Source organism: Drosophila biarmipes, chromosome 2R (genome assembly GCF_025231255.1).
Source record: "Drosophila biarmipes strain raj3 chromosome 2R, RU_DBia_V1.1, whole genome shotgun sequence".
Lineage (NCBI taxonomy): Eukaryota > Metazoa > Arthropoda > Insecta > Diptera > Drosophilidae > Drosophila > Drosophila biarmipes.
Window position 1 is genome coordinate 14231936 of NC_066615.1, and position 22287 is coordinate 14254222.

At 38.7% G+C, this 22287-nt stretch overlaps 1 protein-coding gene across 4 annotated transcripts in view; it reads right to left on the minus strand.

Annotated features, from left to right (window-relative positions):
* Positions 1-16921, minus strand: part of LOC108036903 (AF4/FMR2 family member lilli) — a 67628-nt gene extending 50707 nt beyond the window's left edge. For all 4 annotated transcript variants that reach the window (XM_050887855.1, XM_050887854.1, XM_017113290.3 and 1 more), the window contains exon 1: positions 15835-16921. The gene's annotated coding sequence lies outside the window, so the exon portion shown is untranslated. The remainder of the gene's footprint in view (positions 1-15834) is intronic.
* Positions 16922-22287: the final 5366 nt, after the last annotated feature.

Genomic DNA, 22287 nt, shown 5'->3' on the forward strand with positions numbered 1-22287 from the left:
GTAACACAATAGCCGGCAAAGTTCGTTCACTTGGGGCACTTAACTATGGGCAGTCATAACTATTTATAACCTGTATCCTCACAATATATGCGTTCTCATGTTTCGTAGAACGCAGAACTCAACGAAAAATTTGCAAACAAAGGAGCAGACTTCTGTTGTGTCTCTGGGTTTAATTAATGAGCCTTATTCATATTTGCCTTAGCCGCATTTGCCAGTCAAGTCGAGCCGATTATGAGCCATCATCCGAGCCGTGAGCTGGCTTACTTTGCTAAATGTGCCATGAAATCGATGAAAAATTAACATTTAATTACCTGCAAAGAGAAGCGGAAAGAGGGAAACGATTAGTGAACAAGTTTTGCACAGATAATTTACTTGGTTTATAATTAGGGTTATTGTTGAGTAAACAAACCCACAAACTGTTGAATTATTCAAGAGTTTAATTGTAAGTCGTGCCGAAAAATACAATATTCTGTGGATCATTTGGTTAGTTTAAAAATAAATCCCATTTAGTTTGTTTTTGCATTAGATGTACCCACATTTATTTTAGTGTGAATAATGAATAAATTCCATAAAACCATAAATTTTAAACAGATGAAATCAATGATATATTTATAATGTCTCTTAAATCCTGCCTACATGTATACCAGTCGATATGTATACATATTTTATTTAAATTACCATTAGTACTAATTTTAGATGTAATGCGCAGCCTTTCCCCATTGGTTTTCCCCTACTTCAAGGATTAATCCTACCCTTTTGTACCCCTTTTTAACTGCCAACTGGCAATAACAGACGCGGCACGTACAACAAACAGTGGGAAAATAGGCGTAGGCAAACTCCCGGCACCTTGGACCCCCAAAGGGACCCCAGAACCACCTTCAGCACCGCTGAAACACCGCACCACAGAACCACCTCTCCGCCGCGAACCACTGACACCACGGCACCACCCACAAATGCAGACGCGCTTTGTTGCTCCAGGGTCGCGTCGCTTTTTCACTCCGGCTGCATTCTCTTCTGCGGCTCCGGCTCCAACTTTTCCCCCTCATTTCCCAGCAACTGGATTTGGCTTTGTCTCGTTTACTTTTCATTCTGTGCCTCTCCTGTTGGGTTTTTCTGCTTTTTTCCTGCCGGGCATGTTAATGACCCTAGAGGCTGCCCCGAAAGAGGGGGCAGAGGGGATTCGAAGGGGAGTGAAAGAGCACACACAGTGGCTCCCAAACTGTGGGGACTTTGTTGACTTTGCACGGAAAAAAATGATAGAGAGTGTTGTGTAGGTCAGAATATTTAAAGAACCAATATGACATTATGTAAATCCAAAAGTTCTTTTGATCATTTAAAATGGAATTAATATATAAATGTATTTAAAATATATATATATATATGTACAATTTGCAAATTTCATGATGGGCCGTAACAATTATATCTTTTACTTTCAAAATCACTTTCTTATCACTACTATAAACTTTTTACTAGTCATAAAATAAATATTAATATTTGACGTAATAAAGAAGAAATTTTAAGTTGAATGGCTCTCTAATCCCTATTTGTAAATTATATGGTGATTTTTCTGATAGCTAAATACAAAATATTAGTCTTTCAAACCTCTTGTTTAATTGTGTCTGTCATTGTCAAAGATGGAATATCTTATTTCTAAACAAAAACCTTCCTCTGTGAACTAAGATATCTGACCAATATCAACTAGAGAATGTATTTTTTGTCTGAAATGGGCTTTGAAAACCTTCTATATATATTTATTTTTTCTTGCAGGAGATGTGTGTTTATATGTAAGGTATCTTTTATAATAATACAAATTCCTCTCTGTGTAAATATAGAGCGCCTCGTTGAGTGCTGCTGCGTCCGCTACGCGTCGCTTTCAATTTAGGCGTCTGCGCATAAAATTGCATCGTTTGCCTCGTCTGCTTGGCTTTGCCAGGGGCAAAATGCAGCATCAACTTCTGCGTCCGCGGCAGATGCAGCATCTAGCTTGCTGCGCTAATTTATATAAATAATATTTAGCTGCTCGGGCCCTTTGAGCAGCCAGTTCTGTTTGATGTCGGTGTTAATGTTTGCGTGGAAATTAGTTGAGCAGGCGGAGAGCAAAGGCACCTCAACGCTGAACTTGAATTGAAGCAGAAGATCAGATTCAGTGGGCAGGCAGCAGCAAAGAGACCAAGACTCAATATGCATAAACTGCAATCAGGAGTGGTTGGGGCGCACAATCTCTCACTTGGTGACGGAGCCACAAAGCAAATCCTTGAAAAACGCTAGTACACATATTTAAATTTGTTTCTGCTCTTTATTCATAAACAACTTTTGCAATTGTCAGACTTCATGTCGACACTTCAAACACTCGAGCCCAGCGGAGAAGAGGAGAAGCAGTTTGCACTTCGTGGGCGAAACTCCAGTTCCCAAGTGGAGCCCGAACCCAAGCCCATTTCCAATTCCAATTCCCCGCCAGCATCCAAAACAAAAGTCGAGTGAGTTGTAAATGAAGCCCACACATGACTTAACTCGAGCAACTGGCCCCCCTTTTTCCGCCCGCTTCGCATTGCTCAATTGGAGTCAATGTCTTGGAGCAGATTCATGCAGAGATTTTCTGTATCTGCATCTGTATCTGCAACTGCGGCTGGGTATCCGAGGGTCTCGCCGAGCATCATCTGCGTCTGCAGCCCGCCACAGGCGTCCCGGCCAACAGAAACGCTTTCAACAAGCATGCGGCGTGTTAATTGCAAAATGTTGCTTTTTGCCTCTGACAATTATTAAGGTGATATATCTCGGCTCCTCTACGATGCTGATTGGTCTACACCAATAAAAATAGGAGGGTCTTTGAGAGCAATACAACGCCTCGTTGATAAGGACATCATCCCTAAAGTCTTAAATCTTTAAAAAACTAATGAAAATGTAGAGTTTATATATTACTTCAATTTGTTTTTGGTTAATTAAAAATCTACAACAAGTGCGGAACAAACCCTTTTTTAATCTTCTTAAAATCTCAGAATTCTCCTATTTCATAAAATGATTAATTGAGCGCGAAAACTCATTAGGTTATCGATGCCTAAAGCCATTAATTTCACCTACATTCAATTTAAGGCATTTTAGGAGAACACTTTCTCAAGAACATGTGAGAAAACGATGCAATAATGAATCGCTTACTTGGCCCCGCTTGCACTTCAAAAGGTTAAGAAGGGGCCTCCGGATGTTCGCTACCCCGCCCCAAATATCATTTATTATTTTTCACATTTTTCTCCTCAGATTTTTCTCATTTCACGCCCATCACCGGCAGTGAGGAGTGAAGAACCTCTGAGGGATCGCCGCTCCAGAGGCCCAGACATTCCCTCATGTGTATAATTATTTCTCAACTGGGCTTTTTCCCCTGCGTTTCGGGGCAACTTCTCAAAGTTGAAGCCTGAAGTTTTCGAGCTCTATGCGAGCTGTCATTTAAACTGAAAGACACACACCGGCGAGTATATTATGTGCACTGCCTAATTAACATAATTACGAGCAACTCCGGCAGTTTCAATTAATTTGCCAACTTGCACTTCGACTGGTGTTTGAGCTTGCATCACAGCCCCGAATTCGGTCGGAATAAATTAGAGAGCAATAAATAATGCATCGGTGTGCATTCAATTAGGATTCCGATGAACTATTTATTAGTTGGCCAAGCAATACTGCTTATCGCAACCTTGTAGATGGAAATGGAGATGAAGATGACTAACGACAAACACTTCAAAGGGCCGCAGCCGCCTTGTTTTTCTCCCACTTTTCAGGGCCGCCAATCAGCGACTTGTTTGTTGGCTTATGAAAAGCGCAGTTTGAAAATAAATCAAATACAAAGGCAGATACACAACGAAATGCGACAGGAAAATAAAAATACCAATACAAAGATGAATTTCGATTCGAAATGTAAATGCTGAGCCATCAAAAGCTGTGCAACAAAGGCGGCCAAACCAAAAGTGGGGGCAAAACGAGCTCAGCGAATCCAAGATGCCCTAAAGAGCCAAATAACAAAATGTCTTTCGATACCTCCACTTCAGTATTAAGTTTTTGGCCTGTCATTCCGCTCGCTTAAACTCTTAATCCCCCTTGGGTAGAGTATAGCCACAAGACGTACTTTTTTCTGGCTCTGAAATTTGAATGCAAAAGCAGGAAAAACTTGGTCGAGCCAGCGAAATATGCACAGTATGCAAAAAGGCCATAAGAAATAAACAAGAAATGCATAAAAACAGAATTCGAGAGTGACAGGTGGGCAGAGTGGAAAAAGCTGAAAAAAGGTGGCTGGCTTAGAAATGTATTCAATAAAAGGGAATAAAGAGAAAGATGCAGGGGAAATTCATCAAACGTCGAATTGAGCTGCGTGAGAAATGTCTTGGAATTTTTAAAGGCAAAAGGTTCCTAAAGTATTTACTTCGAGATAAGAAATCTATGAAATTAAAATATTCCAATGCAAAAATACCAATTAAAATGAAATAGCTTTTTATACACATTTTTCATTTAAATAAAAGAAAATATGAGCCAAAAAAGGAAAAGATAAACTACCACAGAGATAAGTCGCTTTAAATTGCATTCGAACTCCACAGCTCGTAGAAGTATTTATGCATTCCGCAAGATACTCATGGGTATTGATAGCTCAATCACATTTCGTTGTTTCAACCTCGACCAAACGAAATTCCCACATAAATTATTTAAGCCAAAAACCAAATTCCCAAACATTTATCTTGATTGAACCCAAACGCAATTCCGAGCTCCACTGATTGACATTGATTCAATTAATTTGCACAAACTTTGGGCGGCCCTACAGATGATGGTGAATAAAATTCGAGTGCATTCATTACCAACGACCTTCTTGCGGTTCATTCAACTTTCTTTTGCTGAAAATTGAATTGAGTTTTGGCCGGGATCGAAGCACTTGCCGCCCAAGAAAATGGTTATTGAGTGCTAACGGACACGTAACGCTGGCGCTAGGCTAAGCTCAAGAAAAAGCGGCTTTTTAATGCGTTACCCCAGGAGAAATGTCGTAGAAAGACAGGGAGAGAGAGAAAGGCTTACCAAGAATGTTGGCCCAGACTCGAAACTCTGGAAAAAAATAAACACCAAACCACTACCAAAACCGGTTACCGACCTTTAGGAAAGTTGACCAGCAGCCTGTTTCGTGCCTAACACATTTTTCGTGTTAATTGTTATGATTAAAGTTCGATTTCCCAACCACAAAAACCGCGGCACTCCTTCAAAAACTCGTTCATGTCACATGGGCAAAGAGCATCCATCAAATGTCCCATCGTTTGTCAATCAATGTTCACCAAAATTATTTCATAACTATTTATGAAAAATTAATTGTCGACATTATTTTGATTTTGCTTTGGCAACTCACTAAGTCAAAAAAAAAAAACCAAAGTTGCGTGGACACCCACAAAAATCGATAAATGGCCAAAAGTGGGACTGACAGCTAACTGGCCATGTGGGTCCAATTTGGCCAAAATAAAACCCATACATATACACACAGTTTGGAATTGAAGTTTCATTGCTGTTTTGGCCACATGTCATGGGTATGTGGATAGGGTTGGATGTTTATTTCATTTATAAGTAAACAACATATTCCCCCAACTCAAATCCGACACTTTTAACTAATTTCCAGGCTTCAAAGATTCTCCTCTTACTTGTTTGTACCTTAACAGACCGAAGCTGGTCTGGGCTTTGTTTATTTTGCTTCTCAGTTTACATTTCAGTTTCGTTTGAATTATTTGCTTGTTAGTTTCGTTTGAAAACGAGAGAACAAGACCCACAGAAATAGGAAAAAAACACCTTTGAGGGCATAATTATTATGAATGATTTTTAATTCGAACCAAAGGCCCAAAGTAGAGAATTTACATGAATGTGGGGAGTGCTGGATGCCTGTTCTTCGGGTACCTTTTATTACAGAAAACCGCTTGGCAAATATTTGAACTACGTTTTTGGTTTTCTGTTTGCCCTCCTCTATTCCCCACTTATTTGATCCTATTCATTCTTTTTGGCGCTTTTGTTTGATGTGCCACTTGCCGTCTAAAGGTTCTGCTTTTGTCTTCCTTATTGCGTCGATTAAAATGCGTTGGCTTGTTTTTTTGCGCTGCTTTTAAATTGGTGTGGCGGGTATTTACACATTTTTGGTAAAAAACCATAATTGCGATAAACTGTCGACCGATAAAGGAGCCAAATTGGGCTTATAAGTGGGTCGTAAAACGTGTAACTGAAACGCATATGAATTTGTTAATTGTTATATGATAATGGTTTACTGGTAATAAAAATATGGCTTTTAATAGTTTACAAGGAGGCGTACAAAATGTTAAGAACTTTATTGGCAATTCTTTTTTCCCATCCATCTTGGATATATGAACATATATACATATTAATAGAGTTTTATTTCCTTGCAAATATAACTAATATTTCCGCGAAGTTAAAAACCCATTGCTGTTGAGCGTAGCATTCTACAAATGTATTTCCTAACACCTTTTTAATAATTTTCTAATAATTGCTTAGCATTTTATTTGATTCCCAGAACCATAAAAGGTATTTTTCACAACAGGATGTTGTTCACACCAGAACCACGCCTTGTCCTCATAAAAAAAATCTTTCCAGTCACATAATCAAATTTTTTCCTGTCACAAAAGAAGGAATAAAATGCCTGCAGAACAAACACACGCTGAAAAGACACCCACATGGATACAGATAGAGGCGAACGGGCCAAATGTGTTTATGTATCTTGTATCTTAATGTGTACATCTCGTTGTTGGCCATATACGCTCGTTCAAATTGCCAAGGCTATGAGCACACGCACACACAGCACAACACACAACAAAAGCAGGTCCAGACCAGCGACGTGATTTGCATTTTAATGTGGAAACACACACATGCGTTTGTATCTGTATCTGTATCCGTAAATGTATCTGTGTAGATGAGCGCAGGATTCGTTTTCATATTTTATGGAAATCGATTACCATTCGAAATTGTCAAGTCCAGAATGGGCAAATTGTTAAATGAGCTGCCAAAACGAATAGAGTTTGGCAGCCAGTTCAAAGGGAAAATGAAAACATGTAGTTGTTCGCTTGAGTTAGCAGATCAAATTAGATAGATAATCTTAAGACAAATATCTTTTGGATATTTGTAATATAAATATATTTTTTAGGTACCAACAAAATTAAAAAACACTACAAACAAAAATTTATATTTCAAGTAAACCTAATATAATTTTTCAAAATAAAAATGGAAAAATTCCCTTTGAAATACCTAGTTATTTTATGGTTCATAGTAAAATTATTCACTTATTCTCCTACCTAGATCTAATAAATGCGCATAAATCCGCAACTATGTACACAGCCACGCCCACCGCTCTCCAGCGGTCTGCACCGCCCACTCATTACTGTTTGTTAGCCATGCAGCCGAGGCAAATTACGCAATTTGTTGTTTAATTTTGTGAAAATCGTTAATTGTAAATTGCATTGCCTGGCGGCCTTTTTTGCGTTTAATTAAGTCTCCTAGTTCTTAAGCCTGCACCACCTCCCCCTTGGCCACCACTAATTAGCCCAGGTTGCTTTGATTGATTACAGTTAGCTAACTGTTGCTCGACGGTGGTGTTATTACAACTGCCACGCCCTTCGGGGCGTTCTGGGCCTCCGCATTTCCGAGCTTTCCAGCGAACTTCTCCCAGCGCTCCGTTAAAATTCTATTAACGTATTTTTGCTTATGATTACTCTCTTGCCATTGGCAACAACAAACGGGTTTTCAATCACCGCGCGAAACCCCGAGAAAAAGTCTTTGGCAGCACTCTACCATCCATCTACCATCCACCTCTACTCTTCCACTTTTTAAAGAACACGGAAGCCCTGTCCGAGCTTTTATTAAATTTCTTTGAGTTGCTGCTCTGGGCCAACCAACTTCTCCATTATCTTTGCATCTTTCAATCGGCGGAGGCTCTTGAACGATCCAATGATTGATTGATTGCCGGTTGGATTGCGGCTGGTTGTCGCCAAAGACCCGTGCGGAAATTGCCTTGAGCCCTGGGTAAATAACACTGTCCAACCATGGGGATTTATTTATATCATCTTAGAAAAAAAAGAAAAATAAAGAAAAAAAAAATCTTCAGGTTTCTAAAAAAAAATATCTTCATTCTACCACATTATGTGATTTTTTATTATATCTTTATTTGTTATATCATATTTTATATTATATAAGAACCAACCTTTAAAATATTTACACTTCTAATTTTTCTTATTAAATTTTAAATTAATATTTCTGAAGTTCATCATTAATCATCAATCAAATTTATTATTATGTCTTAAAAAAATAATCCTAACTTCCTTCGCCATTTTTCCAGAAAACCCCTATCTTGTGGTCTAGTGTTGATGAGCTTATTTTTTGTACTCTTTTTCCTTAAGCTCTCGCTGTGCCAAATAATTTTGATAAATGCCGCTCAGCTTATAAAATATTTAAGCCAATTTTTCACTTCTCTGACGCTTTTCGTCTTGTTTCGTGTCATTCTTTCGGCAAAAATTTCCTGCTTGTCCCATCAAAAATTAATTATGAATTTTCTGTTTTCTGATGTGGAGTCCTTATCGTCACAGGGGAACGAATTTCGAGACAAGAAAATAAAAATTGCCAAAGAAATGAGAAATTGAAGACCGGCCCAGACACACCCAGAAAACAAATTCCTCACTTTCGTTTCGTTTTGTCCATTGATTTCTATTTGATTTCCATTTCGTTTATTTTCTTTGAGCTTTTTTTCGTTTTGGCCATTAAAGAGCTCTTGGGTTTGGGGAAGGTTCGTTTTTTAGCATTTAATTTCGTTTCATTTCTACGGCGACACTTTCTAAACAAAAGTTTCCCGGCTGGAAAAATCACGGTCAGACTTGCATAACTCATAAATTAAGTATTGCTTTTCCTACCAATTCCGCACTTTTCTGTTGCTTTTTCCACTTCCACATTTCTTGGCCATTTCGCTTTGTTTTATGCCTTTTCAAGCGCACTCTGTGCTCTTGGCCAGCAGCAATTAGCGTAATTTAGTTGCACTTAAGAAGCGGAAATAAAACTATGAATATATTTTTTCGCTCTGCCGTTTCTTTTTTTGTGGAGAAAAGTTGAGAGGAAATTCAGATCCGAATGAAGAAATTTATTATTGTTTGCGGTTTTTATTTCGCTGAATCTTTTGCCTCAACTTTTTCATCTAGATTCATTCGTGGGGAAATTTATTGTAATTTTAATTCATAATTTACTGTTGGTATTCCTTAACCACTTGACAGATAGTGTGCCTGAAACGTTGGAAATTTCATTTTAATTTGATTGCAAAAATTATTACAAATTAACTCGATTTAGCTTAGAGCCAAACTTTAATTGAATTCACAGATGAGAAAGTTCTAGCGCAACTTTCTTCATAATTCAACTTTCTTCTCTGTTCTCTGTTAATCCCCGTGCTCATAATGCTCCCCCCTCCGTCAATCTGGCTCTTTATTTGTTCAACTTTGGCACGTTCTTGGCTTCTACTCTTCCTATTTTTGTTGGCCAAAACTTATTTATTGCACCGCCAACAGCTCCCTTCCACCCACCCACAACTAAGCCACGAATGTCGTGCCAAGGGTTCAGCTAAGACAAAAGCAAAATTCTATCGTCGGCCGATGAAAATGTTGATTTACCACAACTGCAGGCGATTTTGCTTTTTCCCCTTAAATAGCCTGCCATAAACATTGGCATTTCGTTGCTGTTTTAGTCATGGTAATGCCGCTTTGATTTGACTATGATTACATTAATAATTCCACAAGTGATTTGAGCGATTTGCCCAAGAAATAGTCAAGTTTAAGGGCATTAAATGGAATTTAAGGGTAATTTTGTATGGTTTTTCTAGTAGCAAACTCTAATTTAATGTGTCCCATTGCAACCTATAAACCTCTGTTAATTATTCATAATTTATATTGCTGCTTCTACGAATTCCAAAACGATTAAAAACAACATCAAAGTAAAAAATAAATTGTTTCAGCAGAAAATCATGAACAAAATTTATGCAGAAGGGCCAAAATTAGCATAAAATTCCTGGGCGAGAAGGCTTTGATAAACAATCTTGTTGGCGCATGTATCCCGTCCATACACCCACTTATAGACCCCCGATTCGCCCTTTTTTATTGGCAATGAACCCAAGCTATCGACTTGCACCAGTTAACCTTGACTCAAAGCCGCAGAGGAAGCGCGCGTGGCAGATTATTCCAAAACTTGCGCTGCATTATCGAGCAAAACTCCCTCTCAGAACAAACAATTATACAATTTGCAATTGAAATAAAAAGTTATTTGCACATATAATATACGACACTGGGGAGTATTGATAGGGATTTCCTTGGGGCATCTTATCGATACCCCCACAGAACTGGAAACCAACTGAGCTCAGCAGAATTTAGTCAAAGTGAATAAATGAATCATTGTCGCGTAATATTTTTAAAGCACACTTGAAGATAATAAATCCGGCATGCTTTACTATACAAAGCCTTATCTCTTTCAGAATTAAGTATACATAATAATGATTTGCAAATATATCAAACTTGTTTTGAGAGCAAAGTTGTGAAATTAATAACTTTATTTATGTGTCATTGTCTTGCTAAAAGGAAACAAAAAATATGTTTACCCATTTACTCAGAATTTTATATTTGTTTTAATGGTTTAATCCAATTTTAAGTAAAAGTATCTGAATAAAATTAAATTCTCAAATAAAATAGATATGAATATCTGAAAATTAAAGAGCGGTGTGACCATGCCACAGAAAATGGGGTCAAAATTAGAGTTTTTGATGAAAATATTCTGCATAAAATCCAAGTCTTAACGCTTCGACTGCAAATACAAATTGCGCCAGTTCATGTAGCACATATCTCTGAATTATTCACCAGGCATACGTTCCACTTGAAAAATGCTTTGCCATTACACCTGATTCACGCCCATAATGTGCCCCAAAAAAGTTTTGCATTCTGCGCTTTGGGGACACGTGTCCCTTGCATCGTATCTATAATATGTGGGCCACATTTAGTGCCCGTACGTGTAGTTTTATCCTTGTGCCAGATTGATTTTCCTTGCTGACTTTCCCACAACGGACCATCCTCAGTAGTTGTTGTTGTTGCGCATTGTGGTGGCAGATTTTTTTTACCATACGCCCCATGCTCTTATTGATTTTTTTCCCTCTGCTTTTGGTCGTTTTTTTCTCGTGTGGGAAAGCAGAAGGAAAAGCGTTTTCTGTTCGATATTTTTTATTTGCTTTTTTAATTGCATTATGCAGTGAAATCACAGGGTGACAAAGGGGGCGGAGGCCCAAGTTAATTTCATTTGCGAGTGCCGCCGACAGGATGCAGGCGAAACCGGAGTCTAGGGCTTGGCTCTGGCCATTGGATTCCATTGTTCGACCCGTCAAAAGTTCGAACTTTGCTTTTCACTGATTTGGCGGAGAGGGGGGAGCTGAACGGTGAGCGGTAATGCGATTGCGTTTTCCCAAACATTTCCGTTCAGTGCTCCATTTGGTACAGTATTTGGTTCAAGGATTTGTTCATCCTTTTTGGAGAACTTTAGAAAATTGCACACGAGTAAAAGCTAATTTGGAAAGCAAAGTAGTGAAGGTAATTAATTACTTACTAATTAATGAAGCACTCTATGTGTTGCATTTAGTTACACTAGTAAACGCATTTCCCAAATAGCTAGTAACTAACTTTTTAAAACAAATTCTGAAAGGCAATAATACCCTTACGGAAATGTAAAGACTCAACTTGTACAATTTTTTGCACTACTCTTTCGATTTCTTTCACCTTTTTCCATTTTCACCATTTCCTCTTATCTGGCTAGCCATAAATCTGCGTTGGGATCATTAATTTGGACTCGCTTAAGGGCTTTCGCCCGGGTGCTTCATTGCTGTGCCACAATCCGTTGCACGTGCCCCATTTAACCCTCCTCCCCCGAGCCCCAGTTGATTCCCTTTATCACCTTCCCTTATCAGTGCAGTGACAGACAAAAGGCGGGCAGATAGAAAATAGAGGGAAAACGCCAACTATTAAGTTTTCCCAGCTTAGCAGAAGTCGGCCGTATTTTCAATGCGCTCTTCAGAGGGACTTCCCCGGCTTTTCGAACAGTGGGCGGAACATAAAAATGCTAATCATTTGCTCATTAAATCCGCATCATCCGCTGCCGACGCCTCTGCCGATGGCGCTGCTAGTGTTAATGACAGGACACCAGCCGGAGAGCGGAGCCCGGAAAACTCCGGGAAAACTGAGAGATGGAAAGAGATATGTACTTCGAGGCCCGGGCAGGCCGCACAGCTGTTCTGGGGGCCTCAAAAGTTCAGCGAGAATTTGGCACAAGGCAAATAAATGAAAACAAAAACAGCCCAAAGAAACAGGAGCGAAAACCAGAAGAGAAATAAAGTTGGGCCAGAGAACAGAGGCAAGAAGTTGAGCGAAGGGCAAGTGAGGGGCATTACAGTGAAGCTGAGTTGACGAAAGAAAAATACTAGGGTCATTAACCTATAACGACTCCCATTACTTGGCAAGTAAACACAAAAAATGGTTGAGCTTTCAATAGAGAGATCTTAAAAATAGTAATCTAATAATAATAATAATCTACTAGTAATTAAACCTAGGAGCTGTTGTAATAAATAGACAAATAGTCTTACCTAAATTTACATAGTATAACATATTAACTTTTTGTTTTGAGTCACAACGTGTGACCACTTCAACTAGGTTTTAAATTATTAAAAATCAATTTAGTACCTTAAATAGCCCCAAATTGTAGCCCTAGCCGTAAGTGCCCTAATTGATTATTGATTGCACTTTGATTCCAAAAATAATCCTTTTATTCTACGCAGCTTGGTCGGTTCTAAAAATAGGGTTTTCCCTGCTAAGCAGCTGACTGGTTGGCTATGTGTCAGCCCCCACTGTACCGTCCCTACTTGGGAAATTCCACCCTGGCCACCCGTCACCCCCTTGCGCAGACATCTTAACGGCCTGTGAAATATTAGGCCTGGGCCTGGAGCTCGGAACTGGGCTGGATATGCCGAGGTCCTTCGTCAGGGAAACAAAACAGGCCACAGGGATACATAAGCAAAAGGAGGTGGGCCGAAAAGGGGGGAAAATGGGCTGGGGTGATGCCAAATCATCTGTTTTAAATCGATTTTCCTTGTTTTTGTTGTCCTTTTTTTCCTACCCGCCATAATATACACTGAAAAATGAAAGGTTTTGGAGGAAAATATATAATAATAAGATAAAAATTATATGATTTTTTGGGTACTAAAACCTTTGTTGGCTATACCCCTGGCATAAGGACGCCTTTAAGATAAGAGATATTTTTTCCTTTTTTTTTATTCTTAAAATATCAGAATATTCTCGCCGTGTACTAGTATATTTAACTTATCCTCCAACTGCAAATATATGTTAAGCCCTAGGGACAGCGAGAGTACGAAAAATTGCGGCAGTCATTGCCTCTAATTCAGGTCTTAAATTTTACTTTGGCCAAAATGAAATCTAGAAAAAATACTCCTACGCCCACAGCGAACTCCCCTTCTACTATCTCGGCTCTTCGTATCTGTGGCTCCCCCTCGAAACTTAATTGACCCCAAAAATAGCTACGAAAATTGCTTTAAATTTGTTAGACTTCAACGGCAGCCAACCAATCTGAGATCTACGCCTACGGGCCCGAAGAGAGAGGTCGATAGAGATTACTTTTGAGGGGGGACGAGGCATTTTTGCTCATTAAATAAATCAAAAATTGCTCGGGCCTTTCGGTGGTTGTCCATAAAAGTCGAATTTCTCGACTTGGAGCGTTTCAAATCAATCGAATACACACGTAATTTATGCAAATTGGGCGAAATGCTGGCCAAAATCTTGGGCAAAAATGTCACTTTTTGTGGGCCAGACGAATTCAGATTTCTTTCAATTTGCTTTGAGGGAAAAGAAAAGCTGTAAATTGTTTTTAATGGACATGACTGAAATAAGTGCGAATTTATTAAATTAAGTAAGATCACGCACCCAGGTAACACTGGGAGCTGTAAGTATTCGATTTTAGTAGAAGCGCCATGAGATCACGTTTACTAGAACATTTGAATATTTGAATTTTAATCTGCTTAACTTTAAAAGAGCATGACAAATCTTTTGATCAGCAAAATTCAAATTCGTGTGCCATTTTCTGCGGGGAATAAATCTTTAAATGTAAATTAATACAACGTTTTTTGGGAAACATAAATTAGGAGTGGGAATTGGAATAGCCTCAGAAAAAACTCATTCCAAACTGAAATTGTATTTAATTTTTAGGATAAAGTAGTTTTTGGTAAAAATGTGATTGTATTCCCTTCGGGAAGCTTACTTCTGAGACCAACTGTGGGCGCAGCATGTGATATCAGATTTTGGAACAATTAAGCCGCATCCACATGAAGCGACTGAAACAAAAAGCAGCCGCTGACCCAGCTCTCGGGTCTCGGATCTTGTTCTCCGCTCGCAGATCTACGTGATATACGTCTTTGCCCCCAACATCCCGCCCCTATATCAACGAAAGAGTTAAAACAAACCGTGTTACGTGCCACAAGCGAACAACTATCAGATAAAACATGATCATAACAGCACATATAAAATTTTAACTATTTTCGTGGCGAGCCAGTCTGAAATTTTATTGTTACGCTTGTGTAACAACAAAAGCTACAACAAAAAGCAATAAGCCACAACAAGAACCAGTCACGTTATGAGCAGAGTTGAACAAAAACAACTGAGATAACTTCAATTTGTGGCGGAAAAAGGGGTAGGGTAAGGGTAGGGTAATGGAAAAAGAGCAGCCTGCAGTTCCCAAATCACTCGCAAAGAAAACGAAATTTATGAATGCCTCTCTATGGGCAGAACTTGCAAGTCATTTTAAGAAGGTGATACATGTAGTTAAACAAAAATTGTCATCAGGTGCAACAGCCGAGGCATTCCAGTGACTAAGGCTATAATTCAATAAAGTCCACATTACGTTGAATCACGGAAACAGTGGTTCATTGTTACATTTTTGTGGAACTAATGCGTTTATTTGTTATTTAACGAGAAAGATTTCAAGTTACAAGGTATGGTAAATAAATAAATATTTATTTTTACTCTATAACTGGTCTCCTCTTTCGAAATAAAACTAAAAGTTTAAAAAATTGAAAAGATACTTTTCAATTATATAGCACAAGTTACAGATAACTTGAAATATAGAAAAATACGTTTTTTTAGTAGAACATATAAATATTTATTAGCGTTGATCCCCAACTTAATGGTTATAAAACGTTGAGTATATCAAGAAAAAGGAACCAATTAAGATGGAAAAATAACAGATTGGTGATTAATAAGTTTTGTATGCAGGGAAAACAATTTTATAACTGTAGGACTCGAGATTACATAGATATTTTTCCAAGTCCTATAATTTGATTACATTTATATATTGTTTTTGAAAGTTATTCTTTGCAAACCTCTTCTTTATACTTAGTTATAGATGATTTATAATTTACCATGCTGAACGGAATTAAAAAAAATCTTTTGAATATTACACAACACTACTTCCGAGTTCCCCTCTTCTGGGGGCAACTCACCTCGCTAAATGGCCGTTTTCACAACCTACTGACCATGACCGTGGTGGAGGGGGCTGCCAATTAACGGTGATCAGGGCGAAGGGTTAACTGCTGCACCGACTTTGATACTCTGAAACTGCCTATTTGCGGGGGTGTCCGTGGGTGAAGGTCAAATGGGGGACTATTAAAACGCGCTTGCTGCTCGCGTTCGGCGCTAACTTGAATTTACTTAATTTTCCGGGCAATCAATCGCCTGGCGGCGCTTGCTAGTTACTGACCTTTTTTCCTGTAGTCTGGCTGCAATTTTCCCCAAATTCGTTGAGTTTCGGCGCAATTTGTTTACTTTTGCAGTTTATCAGCGCGCGCTGTTGTTGTTGCTGTGTTTGTTTTTCCGGGAGTTTTTCGTCCAGTTTTCGTGCTCTTTTTTTGGGTTGGGTATTTTTGGGGACCCGAAAAAGGACAATTTCCCTCGCCCACTCTCGCGCTCTCCTTCCGTGCGGGAAGGAAAATCCTCTCACTGCCCTTTTGCTCCTTGCGCGCGCGCTCTCGCAAATTGATTTTCACTTTTGGCGATTGTCAAAAAGACGGCAGCTTGCAAATAATAATAAAACGGAATTTTCACTTGTGCCACTTTTTGCGGCGTCCGTTCCTTGTTTCACCTTCTTTTTCCTGGGTTTTGTTTTTGCAGGGAAACGGGTTTACGTAGTGGGTTTTCGCTGGGTTTTGGGGGAAACAAGAAATTCCTCTCTTTTTCCTTGCGTACGCCTTTTTCCTGCCGACTTTTGCGTTTTTCTCCTTCGCCGAGATGCCCGCACACACACACACAGCGGCGAACTCCCACACACAGACGCACGCACACACACACACACGCACGCACCGGCCAAACAACAAAAATTCTTGCGCTGTCTTTGATTTTTGTTTCTTTCCTTTTTGGCTTTGATTTGTGCTGCTGCTGCTGCAGAGGCGAACCGGTTTCTGTTTTTATTTGTTATTTTTCCCCTGGTTTTTGCACTTCACTTCGATCGGTTTTATTTTTTCCGTTCCTCTTTTCGTTAGCTGCAGTTGGCAGTTTTTTTAATTCTAGGAATCACGGCTGTTATTTCAAATTCATCTGGGCGAATTCAATGCACCGTTATTTCGTTATTTCGCACGCACACACAAACGGCTGTCTCGCCCCTCTCGCTCGCACTCCTTGAGCCGCAGAAAACCCGCACTTAACGGTTTGTTCGTACTTGTTTCAAAATTCGATTTCGATTTTACCTAAATTGGTTTTTCCCGGCGACTTGACGGTTACCGATGTGTTTCAAACCTCTTTCAACGGACCACGCGAAAACACATGCAGCACGAATCGCGGTTGAAAAAGCAATAACAACGTAGAGTAAGAAACTATACAGAGGCCCCAATTGCTGGTTGGTGTTCGAAGCTGTGGGGAAAAAATCAGCTGTTCGAACTTGCGCGAGCGACCAGCAATAGCGACGCAACAGCCGCAAGAGCTGCGAGCGAAAGAAGAGTACAGATAGTAGGGGTTGTTTTCAAGACTTAAGGCGGGTTTCTGGAAAAACAGCCAAAAATTGAAATTCTGTAGGAAATTTCTTTCGGTTTTTTTTTTTAATATTGATGAAAATGAGAAATCTTTCAATACATTTTGTTTAAAATAAAATTTGACATGTCTTTAAATGGTTTTCACCTCACTTGGTTTGACGTGACGTCACGAGGCTCGATGTCAAACCATACAATCACGTATTCTCTCTCTCTTAAAAAAGCTTGGAGAGTTTGATTCGAGCCCAAATGGGGCGCGCATTTTAAATTTGTGTTGGTTGAAAAATGTTTTTACGATAAAGTTTGTTTTAACTTTAATAAATATATTGTTAGCAGAATAGTATATAGGAGATTGTCCGCTGTTCCGATTTAATGTAGAAATAAGTAAGACCTAGGAATTATGTTAAGATCAGGGAACGGAAAGAGGCGAACGCACGGCGAAATTAAGCTAATAGAAGTTAAAAATTAAAAGTGAATATAAAACCTGCGTAAACAATATTAAAGAATAATAATAATAATATATTTTTTAGTATACAGGTGTGTCTATACTTTTAAGAATACATTTATTAAAGAAATATTAACATTAGCAAGTGAATATTTATATATTACTTACTTCTCTGTTTAATTTTACATAAAGGAACTTTTAATAAAAGGTTAGGCGACGTCGACTTTACAATGTTTAAGTGGATGTAATATGGGTGCTACTCTTTTTTTTTTTAAATTTAAAAAATTAATTTTGTCAATACTTAAACATAGAATGACCAATATAGAGTGACCGACTAACCATAAAAGCCCAATTAATGATGAAAATACTCAAAGACTTTTAAAGTATTAGAATACCAAAAATATTTATTTGAAATTGTAATGTAATATATAATTTATCTAGCACTGTTTGTTGTTTGTTAATTTATAAATTATTATTTATTACTCATTAATTATTATTAAATTAACTTCTGTTGTCGTACAAGCAATCTTAATGATATAATCTATATTGTACGACAATAGAATGTTTCTCATTGATAATCTAGATGTATATATTATTAATATATCCTGATATGTTATAATAAATTTATGTAAATTATTTTATATTATTTTATATTATTGGATTACTAAAAGTCTGTATCGAATAAGTCCGCAATCTCTCATGTTGACTTTCATTTCATCTTCAGAGATATTGAATCAGCGGACTTTGTATTTTCTTCCCTTGTGGACTGCGTAAATTCTGCCCTTGTGGATTCTAGCCTGTCTCCTCTTGTGGACTTTGAATTTGTTCCCAGTGGATCCCAATCTTGCTTTCAAAACATAAACAAAAGGACATGCAATACAGCTATTTCCCTTGCTCTCCCACATTTATCCTAAGCCTAAAAATGTACAATGAGAGCGAGCAGGAGAGTTGAAGAAATTCACCATGGGAAAGAATCGAAGGTTCGATTCGAACATTTCAAGAACCAGGGAAATTTGCTCTTTTCGCCTAGGTGGCATCACTGGTAAATTCTCCAAAGAGAGCGGCAGAGGAAATACATTACTCCTCTATTCCCCGGGTTCGAGCCAGTGCTAAGTTCTTATTGGGTTCTAGTTGCCGGCTTGAGTCTCGGCTATCGGTTATAGTCATCCAATTGGAAACGGACACTGCAGTTCGAAAATCAAATATTTAAATTATATATATATGAAATATGTATAAAAATACTTTTAACATTGTCTTTTACAAACAAAGCAAAACAAAAAGTGCGCCGTCATTAGCTGGCAAACATCAAAAGCGGCGGCGACCCCCTCGGGCACCTTGACTATTTTCTTGCACAAGTTCTGGGTCACTTGGGCATTTCTCCCCACGTCTCTTAAGGTTTTTCCCCGATTTCTTCTGGCTCCTTTGGCGCCCGAATCGTTTTTCATTTTCCCGGCCCAAGGTGGGTGGCGGGGGGTTCTGCAGAGGCCACGTGCGGCTCATCACCCATCGTCTCTGCTGTTGTTTTTCTCGGGGAGCGGAGCTTTTCTCTGCCGGTCCATTGTTCCCAATTTCCTCGTTTGCGTTTTTGTTGTCCAAGGGTTATTTCCGAAGGCGCCTTAAATTGTGGCTTTGTTTTTGTTGCGAAAACCTGAAAGTCCAAGTGGTCTGAGCCCACTTTTATTGGCCCACTACGATTTCAGGCTTGCTAATTGGGGGCTTAAAAACTGCAAGTTATGGTCACTTCAAGAGAAATTAAAATTTCAGCATTGAAGTAGTTTGGCCTTTTGGAATTTTAAGTTTTCCTCTTTACATATGTGTGTTATCTGCACTTCCACAAGTTGAACTATTTTTGAAAAAACTAACATGAATAATTAATATAATTTGATTTTAGTTCATAAAATGGTTTCAAATTATCTGCGAAACGATTACGTAAGTTTCCCTGATGGTAAGGGAAAACCCTCTTCCAAGCTAATCCTCGGAAAGCCTTTCCAGTAATCTCTTTCACATGTGAGTTTATGTAATTTCCCCCAATTTTAGATCAAACCCATCGCTCATTCGACTTTCCCCGCGAGGAGCGGGGACTTGATCGACTTGATTTATGCAAAACTCCGTTTCGTTTTGCGAAAATGCTCAGTCAATAAACGTGAGCCGCAAAAGATGACCCGGTGGTCAGCTGCAGTGCCCCCATTATGAACAGGGGGTGGCTTTGGCTTTGCCTGGAAAATTTAGCAGCCGCGGCCGGAAAATGCAATTTCACTGATGCTGCCGCTTTTCGGCTCTAGTATGCAGTGCACTTGCATCGGAGGGGTTTCCTCTTGCACTTTGCATTTCAATTTGGAGCGTAATTAGACGGATCGTTGAATTCCTTTTTGTAACCGGCTAATGAGCATTTGAATACTTTTATAATGAATTATAGCAAATTTACATGTAACTATTTTAAGTGCCGGATGAAAAATGATTAGGCACGAGCAATAAGCTCATAAATTACATTTTTCGATAAATCTGACGTAGTTATTTTTGGGATATACTTAAAACTTATAAACTGCTTTTTGTACGAACTTCCCTACCATTATTTTGTTAAATATAATTTCACAGTCCGTTTCCGGAAATATTAAACTAAAACATGTATAAGTTTTGTACAGTAATCCGTAAGATGGATTATATTCTACTATCTATCCAAAGACCCATATCCGACCCAGAAAAAGCAAAAGAATGCCCTTGGAAAGGTATTCCCTTAGATTCTTAGATGTTTATTTATCTATTTCGGTTTCTGCAGCAGACGGATTTAAACTACGGATAAGACGTCGCAGTCTTTTTATATCATAATCTGACAAGGGGCCGATTGAAGCGCCTAAAAGGAGGTTCAATTGCGAGGGGGTCCTGAGGTTGACGATGTCACTGGCCAAGGAGACTGTGTAACCATTGCCCTCCTGGATGAACCGGAGACAACCGAGGACGGAGAAGATAAGTGCGAATGAGAAGCGCATGCTGAAGGTGTCTCAGCCGCAGAAGTGCGAGGGCTTTTATAGCCAGCTACCTGCGAAGTGTAGGATCATTGCACCAGCATTGTTAGCTCAGCTTTTCAATTTATATTCGCTTATTTACTTGTACTTTGCCAAATATTTTGTGAGTGATATTATTTTAACAATTTGCAGCAATGACCCATTGCTTCCATTCACCTATTTAATCATATTTAACCAGAAAGAGCAAAAAACGATCTATTAAAAGGCTTTAAAATAAGAATAACTTAAAACAAAGGCCATGTTCCAATATATATTTTAATATTTGTTGACTAATTATTATAAATGAAATGTATTTTTCTTTTCGGCTTGTATGTTTAACTAATTAAATAAAATAAAATATATTATATTTATTTGTAATTTTTATTATTTGTTACGCCAAATAAAAATATAAACAAACATCAATAGGGGAAACTAAGGCAGTTGTCCAAAAAATGATTGTACCGTGAAGTAGTCTTAAAAATACTAGCTTGGTGTCTCTGTTTAACTATCTGGAGTGCACTTAGCGAATGACATTTATATTTGAATTTGTATCAAATAAACACAAGGAATATTTGACAAAATACAAAAAATCTCGAATGAAATGCCAACACCTGTGAAATTCGACTGGCAACTTTGCATACCGACTGCCAGTTGCTGGTGCATTCGAAGAGCTTATGATCGGCGCATAATTACGACGGCCCCCTAGCAATGGCAAAGTAACCAAAAAGAGCCCCCCTTTTCGTGAAGGATCGCGGATCAGCTTCGGCGGCTCAGCAAGGCAGAAAAGCGGGGGAGGAGCGAGGCTGTCCGAGTGAAAGTCCAACGCTGGCCGCTTCGTTCACATCTCACTAACCTCGTGATTTATATATTTGGCCCAAACCGGCTGTCAGTTGCAGCCAGACCCCCTTCTCCCCCTGCGTGCCCCCCTTTAGGCCGCCCGCTTGACTGACGGCTGGACAGGCGGCTGGAAGAAGGGGCGTGGCATGCGTTGCCTGCATAATGGAAACGTTTGCAGACAGCCCAAAACGGCAGCTAAAAACAAATTTGCATACTTAGGCGGAGAGGAAAGTGAGAATTGCATCAAATATTTTCCAGGCCAAGTGAGCGAAAGTGAATCGCAAAAAGGAGCAGCGAAAAGATAAAAGCGGCCAGCAGGAAATGCATTTCAAAGCGTTTGGCAATTCGCAATGCTCGGCGAACTGATATTTGATATTCAAATTAATTTTCCCTGAGCCAATTATGCAACTGCATTATGATGGCAGATTATGTGAGTTACAGTTGAGGTGGCTTGTTGAAATATTAAAGGTATTTGCCGGGCAGCTAAACCATAATTAAAGGTAGATTATCTGGATACACTCTTAGTAACACCCGGCAATAAATAGAAAAACAAGTGGAATTTAGCTCCATCCATATATTGCTGTTGAAATAGGCTTGGGAGTAAATGCAAATATTTATTTATCCTTACTCTGTAAATATATAAACAGTAGATAAATACAAAGTATTTGTAGCATTTATTTAGGCTATTGGTAACATGTTCCTGACTATTCACACATTGTTAATATTTAATTAAAGTAATATGTTTTTTTGTTAATAATATGACAATTTAAGATATATAAAGCTGAGCAATAGTTAAATTAAAATCATAACACTTCCACATGAGCTCTTCTTCCAGGCCTGTCAAACTGTAATAACTTAATGGGAAATTTATGCAAAATATTTTGTAGACTAAGGGCAACAGCTAGAAG